Source organism: Pristiophorus japonicus, chromosome 8 (assembly GCF_044704955.1).
Source record: "Pristiophorus japonicus isolate sPriJap1 chromosome 8, sPriJap1.hap1, whole genome shotgun sequence".
NCBI lineage: Eukaryota > Metazoa > Chordata > Chondrichthyes > Pristiophoridae > Pristiophorus > Pristiophorus japonicus.
This window is the reverse complement of record NC_091984.1, coordinates 224,552,355-224,567,175: the sequence shown is the minus strand read 5'-3', so window position 1 is coordinate 224,567,175 and position 14,821 is coordinate 224,552,355. Positions and strand designations below refer to the sequence as shown.

Sequence of the window (14,821 nt, the reverse complement as noted above, 5' to 3'; positions counted from 1 at the left end):
CAGGTTTAATCTCTCCACTCTGCACAATGGGGAAAGTAATCAGCTGAAGAGTTGTACTCTGAAAAGGCAATGATGATTTTCACTAAGTATTGTGCTCTTCCAATCTTTATTGTATTTGCTGATCAATAATTTGTTAGTGCAGCAGACATTTTTGGAATAAAAACAGAAAATGCTGGAATTATTTATTCAGCAGGTCAGGCAGTATCTGTGGAGAGAGAAACAGAGTTATTGTTTCAGGTCGATTACCTTTCTCTCTCCACAGATGCTGCCTGACCTGCTGAGTATTTCCAGCATTTTCTGTTTTTATTTCAGATTTCCAGCATTTTGCTTTTGAACCCAATGATGAGGCTGTATCGAAAGATGAGGTGCTGTTCTTCGAGCTTACGTTGAGCTTCACTGGAACAGTGAAGGAGGCCAAGGACAGAGAGATCAGAATGGGAGTAGAGCAGAGAATTAAAGTGACAGGTGACCGGAACCTCCAGGTCACGCTCGCAGACTGAACGGAGGTGTTCTGCAAAGCGGTCGCCCAATCTGCACTTGGCCTCCCCAATGTAGAGGAGACCACATCGTGAGCAGCGAATACAGTTGACTAAATTGCAAGAAGTACAAGTAAATCGATGTTTCACTTGGAAGGAGTACTTGGGGCTCTGGACGGTGGGAAGGGAGGAGATCTGAAATAAAAACAGAAAATGCTAGAAATACTCAGCAGGTCAGGCAGTTTCTGTGGACAGAGAAATGCAGTTAATGTTTCAGGTCGATGACCTTTCAATAGAACTGGAAAATTTTACAGGTGTAACAGGTTTTAAGCAAGTACAGAGGCAGGGAAAGGGGGTTGAGAATCTGAATCGAGGTTGTAGTAAGGACTGATTTAATCTAAGATTTTTACTGGGCAGTTAGGCTAAGGTTTGGACCAGTAGCTGAGCTGAAGAACATTAAGATATTTGGGTCTGATGCCGAGTCTGGCCTTGAAGTTAAGAGTGAAATAATGATTCCGGAGGGTTTAGTAATTTCTCTGATTCTAGAATATTGGGTAAGACTTGGGTGTCTAAGTGGGACAAAGATGACATTGTCAAAAGTTGACAATGGACTGCAGGCCCTGCAGGTTGTGGTTGAGCACCCTTTGGGATAACTCTGGAACCTCTCAGACAATCTGACATATGGTACTGAGATTTGGCTTGAGGCTCGAACAGAGAGTTCGACAGAGAGTTAGCCTTTTGTCCAATAAAAAGACATTGCACAAAACAACTTAGTTAACCATGCCCCACAAAACCTATAGGAAAACAGAAAAATATATGGAATATAGAATAGACAAAGAAATACACAAAATCAAAAGCAAGTATTGGACTGGAAAAGAACAAATTCCAGAGTGATGAAAAAGTACCGAGGCCCCAGACAAATTGGATGGAAAAGGTTGGCAGCTGAAACAGAAGACCAGCAATGGGGAATATTTAAGAACAGTATAAGACATGAAGGATATAAACAAAAAACATTGCAACTAACAGTAATTGTGACATAGCCTAGAACTACACTAATAAATAAGGAGATAAAATCAAAACTTAAGTACCAGAAGAAGGCATGCAATAAAGTTAATGCTGGTAATAAAGAAGAAAGGCAGGAAAATGCAAAAGCAGATAACACCAATTTTAAAAAAGATTAGGAGGGTTAAAAGAAAGTGTTTGATGAAGTGCCAATAAGAAACTTACTGCAAAGATTAAGGCCCGTGGCATTAAAAGCAAAGTGGTGTCAGAGACAGAGGGTTGGCTAAAGAAGACAGCAGAGAGTAAGAGTATGTAGATGTTGCTTAGATTGTCTGGATGCAGCCAGTGTCATGTCTTGTTCTCCACATACATAATTGAACTGGACACGGGCACAGAAGGCGATGATATCGTACTGATATACAAAAAATGTTCAGGAAAAGGCCAACTGGTCCATCCAGCCTGTCCCATGCCAAATTTGGGAAAATGGCAAACTGTGAGGAAGAATACCGTAGACTACAAGAAGACAGAAGCATGATATGTGACAAATGCTGTTCAACATGGATAAATGTGTAACAATACATTTTGGCAAGGCTGGCTCAAGGGGTGTTACCTGCAAGGGTTGCTCTGGGAGCCCTTAGTTCCATTCTGACAGTGATAGTCAAACACTGAAGGAGTGGGTTGATACACTAGAGTGTCTGGATCATGCATCCCCTGGTGGATTAGGAAATATACTTGTACAGTGATGCAATCTGCTGGTAATTTCTCATTTTATTTACTGACTGACAGAGAGGTCTGGATGGGACATTTCCTAGACCCTATTTTTTTTGAAGTAGTGGATGAACTGGTAATGTGTTAACCTATGAACTCATCCTTTTTTGGCGTGGAAGCAAGTCATCCTCACTTCGAGGGACCGCCTATGATGATGATGATGATATGATAAATGTGTTAACCTTTGTTAATAAACCAACTGGTTCATAATAGCTGATACGTCCTTACTATACAGTATAAATGCACACGAGGCCCATGCTTGAAGGTCAGTCTGTGACCTGTCCTTTATTCCTTAGCACTCAAGTAATGAAGGTGGGTGGAGCTTCCCCTTTTATACCTGAAGGTCCAGGTTAGGAGTGTCTTCCACAAGTTCACCACCTAGTGGTCATTGTTCTCACAGTGTACAACTTAGGTCAGATTATACATGGGTTAGAATGCTGGTTGAATATATGACATCACCTCCCCCCCCCAAAGTCTTATTGGGATCACAGGTTGAGTCTCTCTGGTGGTTTACGCTCTCTTGTAGAGCGCCTAAGTTGGGGCTCCGGTTGTTGGGCGCTGGCCTGAGTGTCTGCTGTTTGCGGTGCCTCAGGCATGTCCGGACTGCCCACAGTGACTGGGCTCTCCTCCCTTTGGTTCCGGTGTTCGGTCACCTGTGGTGGAGTGAACTCTATATCGTGTTCTTCCTCTGCTTCTTCTATGAGGTTGCTGAACCTCCTTTTTGTTTGATCCACATGTTTGCGGCAGATTTGTCCATTGGTAAGTTTAACTACCAGAATCCTATTTCCCTCTTTGGCAATCACGGTGCCTGCAAGCCATTTGGGCCCTACAGCGTAGTTGAGGACAAAAACAGGGTCATTTACATCAATACATCGCGCCCTCGCATTCCTGTCATGGTAATCATATTGTGACTGGCGCCTGCTCTCGACAATTTCTTTCATGGTGGGGTGTATAAGGGATAATCGGGTTTTGAGCGTCCTTTTCATTAGCAGCTCTGCGGGTGGAACCCCTGTGAGCGAGTGTGGTCGGGATCTGTAGGCCAACAGGAAGCGTGATAAGCGGCTTTGTAGGGAACCCCTTTGGATTCTGAGCATCCCCTGTTTGATTATCTGCACTGCTCATTCTGCCTGGCCGTTTGAGGCCGGCTTGCACGGTGCCGTTCTGACTTGGTTAATTCCATTGCCTGCCATGAAGTCCTGGAATTCAGTGCTTGTGAAGCACGGGCCATTGTCGCTGACCAAGATGTCCGGTAGACTGTGGGCGGCGAACATTGCCCGTAGACTTTCTACCGTGGCAGAGGATGTGCTTGAATTTAAAATGTCACACTTGATCCATTTGGAGTAGGCGTCTACTACAACCAAAAACATTTTTCCCATGAAAGGACCTGCGTAGTCCACATGGATGCGTGACCAAGGCTTGGCAGGCCATGGCCAGGGGCTAAGGGGGGCTTCCCTGGGCGCATTGCCCAGCTGGGCACACGAGTTGCACCTGCGAACACAAAGTTCCAGATTTGCATCTATCCCTGGCCACCAAACGTGTGACCTGGCAATTGCCTTCATCATGATAATGCCCGGGTGCTCATTGTGGAATTCTCTGATGAACACCTCTCTGCCCATCTGGGGCATGACTACGCGGTTTACCCACAGTAGGCAATCGGCCTGAATCGAGAATTCATCCCTGCGCCTGTGAAATGGTTTAAATTCCTCAGGGCATGCCCTGTACGTGGCTGCCCAGTCCCCATTCAGGACACATTTCTTGACTAGAGACAATAGCGGGTCTCTATTTGTGGCCATTTGCGGCTCTAGCAGCTTGCTCAATTTGGGAAGAAAGTTACCAAAATAGTTCAGGAGCCCTAGGAACGAACGCAGCTCCGTCGTGTTACAGGGTCTGGGTGCTCTCTGGATCGCTTCCGTCTTGGACGCAGTAGGGCTGATCCCGTCTGCTGCTATCCTCATACCCAGGAATTCGACCTCTGGAACTAGGAAGACGCACTTCGCCTTTTTCAGTCGCAGCCCTACCCGGTCCAGTCTGCGTAGCACCTCCTCCAGGTTGTGGAGGTGTTCAGTATCGTAACCCGTGATGAGGATGTCGTCCTGAAAAACCACCATCCCTGGAATCGACTTGGAGGCTTTCCATATTTTGTTAGATTATACATGGGTTACAATGCTGGTTGAATACATGACAATAGCAATGTGTTGCTATGAATTCTTAAGCAAAGAACCCATTAAGCAAATACATTACAGAGGTCAATAGAAGAATGTTGCTATATAACACCCGCTCTATTGCTCTTCACCTTTTTCTATATTTCTCTTTCTGCTACTTTCTCCTAGAGTCTGAAATTGTTGTTTTCCCAAATTTTAGCAAAAAAGTAGACAAGAGTATAAAGCAGCATTTCTTCCAGTGAAGGCAGCAAATGTTGACACCCACTGCTGTGCCTATGTTAATTTTGTGTTTCTGTGTCTTTCTCACTCAGTAACACACCCTCTTTCTCAGTTACTCTCTTGCTCTGTATTTCTCTATTATTCTCTCCCTCTGTCATTCTCTGTCTTTGCTGCCCTCCGTCTTCTCTCGTACCCTCTCACTTTCTCTCTGCCATTTCATACCTGATACCTTCCCTCTTCCACTCTAACTGTTCTTGCTACTTTATTCCAGCAATTTTCTCCCGCTGTGTTTTCCTCCAGTGATCTCCTAACACGCTGTCTTTACCTTCTGCTATTTCTCCCAAAACCACATCTCATCAGTGCACATATTGCATAAGATACTCACAACCTTTTGTTCCCTGGGCTTGAATAGCAATTCATCAAGATTTGAAAACTATTTCAGAGGTTGCGCAAAAGTTCTGGAGCTCAGTACCAGGGCCCTCTCATGTTGCCATGAGCTGGCCCTGCATTGGGAAGAGGGGGGTTGGGGTGGAACAATGGAAATATGCCTTAACTGAATGGAGAACAGGAATAGGGAGATATAGGCATACAGGTACCTGGATTCCAGGAAGAAATGGATGCTGGGATTTATACATAGAGGCACTGAATATAAAAGTCAAGAAGGACTCTAAACATAATATTGGTTAGGCTGCAATTGATTTTGTGCATTTCATTATAAAAATACAGGAATCAATGAAAAGGTGCCGATTTACTAGACATGAGAGTAGGATGAGATGATAAGATTTTTTAATAAAGAACTTTGTATTCACTAGAGCAGAGAACGCTCAGCAGGAGAACTAACATTAGTTTAAAAATATGAATGAGTTTGAAAGAATAAAGAGTGAAAGATTATTTCCACTGGTTGGTGAATCAACAGCAAGGGGGCATAAACTCAGAATTAGAAGCATGAAGAGGGAGATCAGAAGGATTTATTTTTCATGCAAAGTGTAATTAGGATATGGAATTCTTTACCACACTTGAGACTGAGTAGACTAGGCCGAGAAGAATGAGGTGTGATCTCATTGAAACGTATACAATTCTTAAGGGGCTTGACAGGGTAGATGCAGGGAGGATGTTTCCCCAGCTGGGGAGTCTAGAACCAGGGGTCACAATCACAGGGGTCGGCCATTTAGGACTGAGATGAGTAGAAATTTCCTCATTCAAAGGGTTTGGAATCTTTGGAATTTTTTACGCCAGAGAGCAGTGGATGCTCTGTTGTGAATATATTCAAGACAGAGATCGCTAGATTTTTGGACACTAAGAGATATCGGGATAGTGTGGGAAGGTGCAGTTGAGGTTGAAGATCAGCCATGATCTTACTGAATAGAAACATAGAAACATAGAAAATAGGTGCAGGAGTAGGCCATTCGGCCCTTCTAGTCTGCACCGCCATTCAATGAGTTCATGGCTGAACATGCAACTTCAGTACCCCATTCCTGCTTTCTCGCCATACCCCTTGATCCCCCTAGTAGTAAGGACTTCATCTAACTCCCTTTTGAATATATTTAGTGGTAGAGAATTCCACAGGTTCACCACTCTCTGGGTGAAGAAGTTCCTCCTCATCTCGGTCCGAAATGGCTTACCCCTTATCCTTAGACTGTGTCCCCTGGTTCTGGACTTCCCCAACATTGGGAACATTCTTCCTGCATCTAACCTGTCTTAACCCCGTCAGAATTTTAAACGTTTCTATGAGGTCCCCTCTCATTCTTCTGAACTCCAGTGAATACAAGCCCAGTTGATCCAGTCTTTCTTGATAGGTCAGTCCCGCCATCCCGGGAATCAGTCTGGTGAACCTTCGCTGCACTCCCTCAATAGCAAGAATGTCCTTCCTCAAGTTAGGAGACCAAAACTGTACACAATACTCCAGGTGTGGCCTCACCAAGGCCCTGTACAACTGTAGCAACACCTCCCTGCCCCTGTACTCAAATCCCCTCGCTATGAAGGCCAACATGCCATTTGCTTTCTTAACCGCCTGCTGTACCTGCATGCCAACCTTCAATGACTGATGTACCATGACACCCAGGTCTCTTTGCACCTCCCCTTTTCCTAATCTGTCACCATTCAGATAATAGTCATGTCTCTCTGTTTTTACCACCAAAGTGGATAACCTCACATTTATCCACATTATACTTCATCTGCCATGCATTTGCCCACTCACCTAACCTATCCAAGTCGCTCTGCAGCCTCATAGCATCCTCCTCGCAGCTCACACTGCCACCCAACTTAGTGTCATCCGCAAATTTGGAGATACTACATTTAATCCCCTCGTCTAAATCATTAATGTACAGTGTAAACAGCTGGGGCCCCAGCACAGAACCTTGCGGTACCCCACTAGTCACTGCCTGCCATTCTGAAAAGTCCCCATTTACTCCTACTCTTTGCTTCCTGTCTGACAACCAGTTCTCAATCCATGCCAGCACACTACCCCCAATCTCATGTGCTTTAACTTTGCACATTAATCTCTTGTGTCGAAAGCCTTCTGAAAGTCCAAATATGCCACATCAACTGGTTCTCCCTTGTCCACTCTACTGGAAACATCCTCAAAAAATTCCAGAAGATTTGTCAAGCATGATTTCCCTTTCACAAATCCATGCTGACTTGGACTTATCATGTCACCTCTTTCCAAATACACTGCTATGACATCCTTAATAATTGATTCCATCATTTTACCCACTACCGATGTTAAGCTGATCGGTCTATAATTCCCTGTTATCTCTCTCCCTCCTTTTTCAAAAAGTGGGGTTACATTGGCTACCCTCCACTCCATAGGAACTGATCCAGAGTCAATGGAATGTTGGAAAATGACTGTCAATGCATCCACTATTTCCAAGGCCACCTCCTTAAGTACTCTGGGATGCAGTCCATCAGGCCCTGGGGATTTATCGACCTTCAATCCCATCAATTTCCCCAATACAATTTCCCGACTAATAAGGATTTCCCTCAGTTCCTCCTCCTTACTAGACCCTCCGACCCCTTTTATATCCGGAAGGTTGTTTGTGTCCTCCTTAGTGAATACCGAACCAAAGTACTTGTTCAATTGGTCCGCCATTTCTTTGTTCCCCGTTATGACTTCCCCTGATTCTGACTGCAGGGGACCTACGTTTGTCTTTACTAACCTTTTTCTCTTTACATATCTATAGAAACTTTTGCAATCCGTCTTAATGTTTCCTGCAAGCTTCTTCACGTACTCCATTTCCCTGCCCTAATCAAATCCTTTGTCCTCCTCTTCTGAATTCTAAATTTCTCCCAGTCCCCGGGTTCGCTGCCATTTCTGGCCAATTTGTATGCCACTTCCTTGGCTTTAATACTATCCCTGATTTCCCTTGATAGCCACGGTTGAGCCACCTTCCCTTTTTTATTTTTACGCCAGACAGGAATGTACAATTGTTGTAGTTCATCCATGCGGTCTCTAAATGTCTGCCATTGCCCATCCACAGTCAACCCCTTAAGTATCATTCGCCAATCTATCCTAGCCAATTCACGCCTCATACCTTCAAAGTTACCCTTCTTTAAGTTCTGGACCATGGTCTCTGAATTAACTGTTTCATTCTCCATCCTAATGCAGAATTCCACCATATTATGGTCACTCTTCCCCAAGGGGCCTCGCACAACGAGATTGCTAATTAATCCTCTCTCATTACACAACACCCAGTCTAAGATGGCCTCCCCCCTAGTTGGTTCCTCGACATATTGGTCTAAAAAACCATCCCTTATGCACTCCAGGAAATCCTCCTCCACCGTATTGCTTCCAGTTTGGTTAACCCAATCTATGTGCATATTAAAGTCACCCATTATAACTGCTGCACCTTTATTGCATGCACCCCTAATTTCCTGTTTGATGCCCTCCCCAACATCACTACTACTGTTTGGAGGTCTGTGCACAACTCCCACTAACGTTTTTTGCCTTTTGGTGTTCTGCAGCTCTACCCATATAGATTCCACATCATCCAAGCTAATGTCCTTCCTAACTATTGCCTTAATCTCCTCTTTAACCAGCAATGCTACCCCACCTCCTTTTCCTTTTATTCTATCCTTCCTGAATGTTGAATACCCCTGGATGTTGAGTTCCCAGCCCTGATCATCCTGGAGCCATGTCTCCGTAATCCCAATCACATCATATTTGTTAACATCTATTTGCACAGTTAATTCATCCACCTTATTGCGGATACTCCTTGCATTAAGACACAAAGCCTTCAGGCTTGTTTTTTTAACACCCTTTGTCCATTTAGAATTTTGCTGTACAATGGCCCTTTTTGTTCTTTGCTTTGGGTTTCTCTGCCCTCCACTTTTCCTCATCTCCTTTCTGTCTTTTGCTTTTGCCTCCTTTTTGTTTCCCTCTGTCTCCCTGCATTAGTTCCCATCCCCCTGCCATATTAGTTTAACTCCTCCCCAACAGCACTAGCAAACACTCCCCCTAGGACATTGGTTCCGGTCCTGCCCAGGTGCAGACCGTCCGGTTTGTACTGGTCCCACTTCCCCCAGAACCGGTTCCAATGCCCCAGGAATTTGAATCCCTCCCTGCTGCACCACTGCTCAAGCCACATATTCATCTGCGCTATCCTGCGATTCCTACTCTGACTAGCACGTGGCACTGGTAGCAATCCCGAGATTACTACTTTTGAGGTCCTACTTTTTAATTTAGCTCCTAGCTCCTTAAATTCGTTTCGTAGGACCTCATCCCTGGAACAGGCTCGAGGGTTCGAATGGCCTACTCCTGTTCCTATTTCTTGTGCTCTTACAATTATCATTGAAGCTGAGTAAACTGCAACATGAGAGAATTGGATAACAGAAAGATAAAGATAAAAAATAAAAATAGAATTAGAATAGATAGTTCCAGTGGGAAAATTACCACTAGCCCAAACACAATGGGTTGACTGTTCTCGTTCTGCACTGACATTTCTAGGATTTGTTGCAGGAGCTAGAATTTCCAACTTTGAAAAAACACTTGAGCAGTACAGTTTACAAATATCAAATAGGAGGGACTGAGTTAAAGCTTTTATATCAGGATTCAGTCCAGACAATGGCCTAGGCTTTTTGCTCCTTCCTCCCCTTTTATTAGGGTGAATCTCTGGCGGGTGGGGGAAGGGGTTATATCTGACTATCCCCAAGATGCTCTCCTGACCCCAGCTGTATTCCCAGTCCCAGAATCAATTAGAAATAACATTTGGGCTCGTTGGCCTCTGCCAGTGCTGCACTGGAATGTCTCCAAGCAACTTGTTATAAAATGAGATCAGCGGAAGCATGAGAGCGGATCTTTTGCTATCTCAGTCTAAGTATGGCGTGTTTCCCCTTGGGGAAGGGATTGGGAATCCAAAGAGCGAGTTTGGGCCGTGTTTTTTTAAATGTTTTAGTGTTAGTATTGTATCTATTTTTCTGATCTGCAGTATGCCTCTATATACTCTCCCAGCTTATACGCAGCAAACAGCTATCTATGGCTTTCAACTTGCACAGAGGTGTAGAACATAGCATCTAGAACTGGTTTGCAGAGTATTGTGATTCACAGATTAAGATATCATCTGAGGCAGTGATCTAGGGCAACATTCTGCAATCGCTGGCTAATCAATGCTTTACTTTAATTGACCTCTTGTGCTCAGTAAAGGGCACTTTACAACATTTATACAGGTTCGACCTCCCAAATCCGGAGTTCCAAAATCCGGAACATTCCAAAATCTGACATCATGCTGATCCGTGGAGGGGTCATCCGGAATCCAGAAAATATTCCGAAATCTGGACATTTTTTTTTAAATGGCGATAGCGGTATTTTTCCGCCAAAAATACCGCTAATCATTCCGCTATTTTTTAAAGACCCAGCGGTATAAATCAGCGGAAAACGCTGTCCTCGCTAACTTTTGTCTGAGGCCGATTACTGTTCCGAGGTGGGCCGAGGGAGGGGGGAAAACACCAAAAAAAGTGAAAAACAAAAATTTTTTAAAAAATCACAAAACATGGATGCAGAGAGGATGTTGCCACTGATTGGGGGAGACTAGAACTAGAGGGTATGATCTTAGAATAAGGGGCCGCCCATTTAAACCTGAGATGAGGAGAAATTTCTTCTCTGAGGGTTGTAAATCTGTGGAATTCGCTGCCTCAGAGAGCTGTGGAAGCTAGGGCATTGAATAAATTTGTCAGAAATAGACATTTTCTTAAACGATAATGGGATAAGGGGTTATGGGGAGCGGGCAGGGAAGTGGACCTAAGTCCACAATCAGATCAGCCATGATCTTATTAAATGGCGGAGCAGGCTCGAGAGGCCATATGGCTTACTCCTGCTCCTGTTTCTTATGTTCTTATTCTTATTAAATCGCTGAAAAAGAATTAAAAACCAAAAACTTTAACTTACCTTTTTTACAGGTCTTCATACCTACCCCACTGTCCTAATGGCTGCAATGCAGGTTTTTCCCGGTCTAACTTCGGGTCACCGCTGAGCCAAATAGTTTTTTTTCGCAACAGTAAATAATCCCCCACTCCCCCCGCCCAATGCACAGACACACACACACACCAAAAAAAATTGCCAAAAACAAAAATTCACAAAACATTCACAAAACCCTTACCTACGAAATCGCTGAAAAAAAATTTAAAAATAAAACTTTAACTTACCTTTTTTGCAGGTCTTCATACTTACCGCCAAAAGTCAAAATTCGGGACATTGGAAATGCGTGCTGTGTCCTGGGACTGGCTGCTCCTCTTCTCCCCACTGCCTCCGATGTTCCCTCCTTGGTGGGGTCGGCACGCTGTCTGAAAATACAGGTACCTGTACACGAAAGTCGGTCCAAGGGTTTCCAGTTTCGGGACTTCAGATTTTTGCTCCGAAATTCGGAAATACCCGAACCTCGGCCCAGGTGTTTCTGGCTTCGGGACGTTGGAAATACGTTCCGAAATCCAGAAATACCCGAAATCCGGAACAGCCTCGGTCCCGAGATTTCCGGATTTTGGAGGTCGAACCTGTATACAATGGAGGACGCAATGACATTACTGCACATTTGATCCTGTAGTGTATGAAATGATACAATGAACTCCATATTGTAAGCCAGTGACTAGGTGTAACCTGGTCAGTCTTTAATGGCTTCCAGAAGTGAAGATACAAAGGTGAAGTTCAGGTTATATACCGGGCCCAGCACGAGTGTACCTATGACCTTAGGACCTTCGAAGACAATGCCCCCTGGTGGTGGGCAGACCTTATGTACATACATTACATAATTTCCCCCCCCCCAGTTCTTGGCACAAGTCCATATTACAAGTTCAGACGGTCCGGAGCCCTTCGCTCCCTGGTTGACCGTCTCAGTACAATCCCAGTGCTTTGAGTCTCTCACAACTTGGGGCTGGGCTTTGACCACAGGGGGTTCTTCTGATAGCTGGACGTGAGTTGGTTGGTCGTCTAAGCTCGCGGTGTCTTCTTCCAACTGTTCCGGTTCATCACTGTGTCTTAGCTTGATTTGATCAATGTGTTTCCTGCACATCTGCCCATTCTTGAGCTTAACCATATATACCCGGTTACCCTCCTTATCCGTAACATTGCCTGAAAGCCACTTGGGCCCTTGACCATGGTTAGATACATACACTGGGTCATTTACAGATATGCCGTGTGACACTGCGCCGCTGTCGTGATACCACTGCTGCCGTCGATTTCGGGTTTCGACATGATCGTTAAGGTCAGGATGGACTAGAGAGAGCCTGGTTTTGAAGCCTCTCTTTATCAATAGTTCCGCAGGCGGGACTCCGGTGAGCGTCTGTGGCCTTGACCTGTAACTGAGCAGTATACGTGACAGGCGTGTCTGCAAGGAACCATGAGTTACATGTTTCAGGCTCTGCTTGATGGTTTGAACTACCCGCTCTGCTTGACCATTGGACGCGGATTTGAACGGGGCTGACCTCACGTGTTTTATGTTGTTGCGATTCATGAACTCTTGAAACTCCAGGCTCGTGAAACACGGTCCGTTGTCACTGATACCGATGTCTGGCAGACCATGTGTGGCAAACATGGCTCTCAGGTTCGCAATGGTGGCAGTGGAAGTGCTGGATGACATGATCAAACATTGTATCCATTTAGAGTATGCATCCACCACCACAAAAAACATTTTGCCGAGGAAGGGGCCCGCAAAGTCGATGTGGATTCTAGACCACGGTTTGGATGGCCATAACCACAGACTGAGAGGAGCTTCCTTTGGGGCATTGCTTAACTGCATGCAAGTGCTGCACTGATGCACACATGACTCTAAGTCCGAGTCAATGTCAGGCCACCAAATATGTGACCTGGTGATGGCCTTCATCATTACAATACCGGGATGCGTACTATATAACTCCCATACAAATCTCGCCCTGCCTTTCTTGGGCATTAGAACACTATTACCCCACAGTAAACAGTCAGATTGGATGAAAAGCTCAGCGTTGCGACGGCTGTACGGTTTGGTTTCATCACCCATTTCCTTGAGGATGGTCGACCAGTCCCCGTTAAGAACACAACGTTTTACAACCGATAGGGTCATATCCTGGCTGGTCCAGGTCTTAACTTGTTGAGCAGTGACAGGTGACCCTTCCCTCTCAAAGGCATCCATGACCATGAGTAGCTCTGCGGGCATTGGCGTTTCCACCTCTGGTGTGGGCAACGGTAACCGGCTCAATGCATCAACGCAGTTGTTGGTGCCTGGTCTATTGCGAATAACATAATCATAGCCAGATAATGTCAGCGCCCACCTCTGGATGTGGGACGACGCGGTGGTATTGATACCTTTATGTTCCGAGAACAACGATATAAGCGGCTTGTGATCGGTTTCCAGCTCGAAGCGAAGACCAAACAGTACTGGTGCATTTTTTTTACCCCATAAACACATACTAAAGCCTCTTTCTCTACCATGCTGTCGGCTCTTTCTACCTTGGACAGGCTTCGAGATGCGTATGCAACTAGTTGTAGTTTGCCTGACTCATTGGCTTGCTGGAGTACGCAGCCGACCCCCATAGGACGACGCATCACAGGTCAAAACTAGACGCTTACATGGGTCATACAGTACCAGTAGCTTGTGGGAACACAACAATTTCTAGCCTTCTTAAAGGCTTTGTCTTGAAGTTCACCCCACACCCAGTCATCTCCTTTCCTGAGCAGCTTGTGCAAAGGCTCTAATACTGTGCTCAATTTGGGTAAGAAGTTACCGAAGTAGTTGAGAAGACCCAGTAATGAACGCAGCTCCGTCACATTCTGGGGCCTGGGCGCATTTTTGATGGCCTCTGTTTTCGCGTCTGTAGGCTTGATTCCGTCTGCAGTAATCTTTCGTCCAAGGAATTCAACCTCTGGTGCCATGAAAATGCATTTCGAACGTTTCAGCCGGAGTCCCACTTTGTCCAAACGACGCAGAACCTCTTCCAGATTGTGCAGGTGCGCGGCGGTGTCATGACCTGTGACTAGGATGTCGTCTTGGAATACCTCGGTCCTGGGGACAGATTTCAATAGGCTCTCCATGTTTCTCTGAAATATGGCTTCCGCTGAACGAATGCCAAAAGGGCACCTGTTGTAAATAAACAGTCCTTTGTGCGTGTTGATGCATGTAAGTTTCTTTGATGATTCAACCAGTTCCTGTGTCATGTAGGCTGACATTAGATCCAATTTGGTGAACGATTTCCCCCCGCCTAACATTGCAAACAGGTCATCAGCTTTCGGTAGCGGGTACTGATCTTGTTTCGAAACTCGGTTGATCGTGACCTTGTAGTCGCCACAAATCCTGACCGCGCCGTCGCTCTTTAACACCGGAACAATGGGACGGGCCCATTCATTAAATTCGACGGGTGAGATGACCCCTCGCATTGTAGCCTGTCCAATTCGAGCTCGACCTTTTCTCTCATCATGTGCGGGACCGCCCTGGCTTTGTGATGGATGGGCCTTGCGTGTGGGCCTAGGTGAATCTGCACCTTGGCTCCCTTGAAGCTGCCAATTCCCGGTTCAAACAGTGAGGGAAATTTGCTCAGCACTTGAGCACACAAATCATCATCCGCTGATGACAAAGCTTTGATATCGTACCATTTCCATTTTATTTTCTTGAGCCAACTCCGGCCGAATAACAATGGACCATTGTCCGGGATAATCCATAATGGTAGATCATGAACCGCTCCCTTGTACCACACTCTTACTGCTGCACTACCGATCACTGGTGTAGGTTCGCAACTTTG

General features: G+C 45.3%; 1 protein-coding gene across 5 annotated transcripts in view; it reads right to left on the bottom strand.

Moving 5' to 3' along the window:
- acacb (acetyl-CoA carboxylase beta) overlaps positions 1-14,821 on the bottom strand; it is a 221,639-nt gene that overhangs the window by 196,666 nt on the left and 10,152 nt on the right. The window lies entirely within an intron of this gene.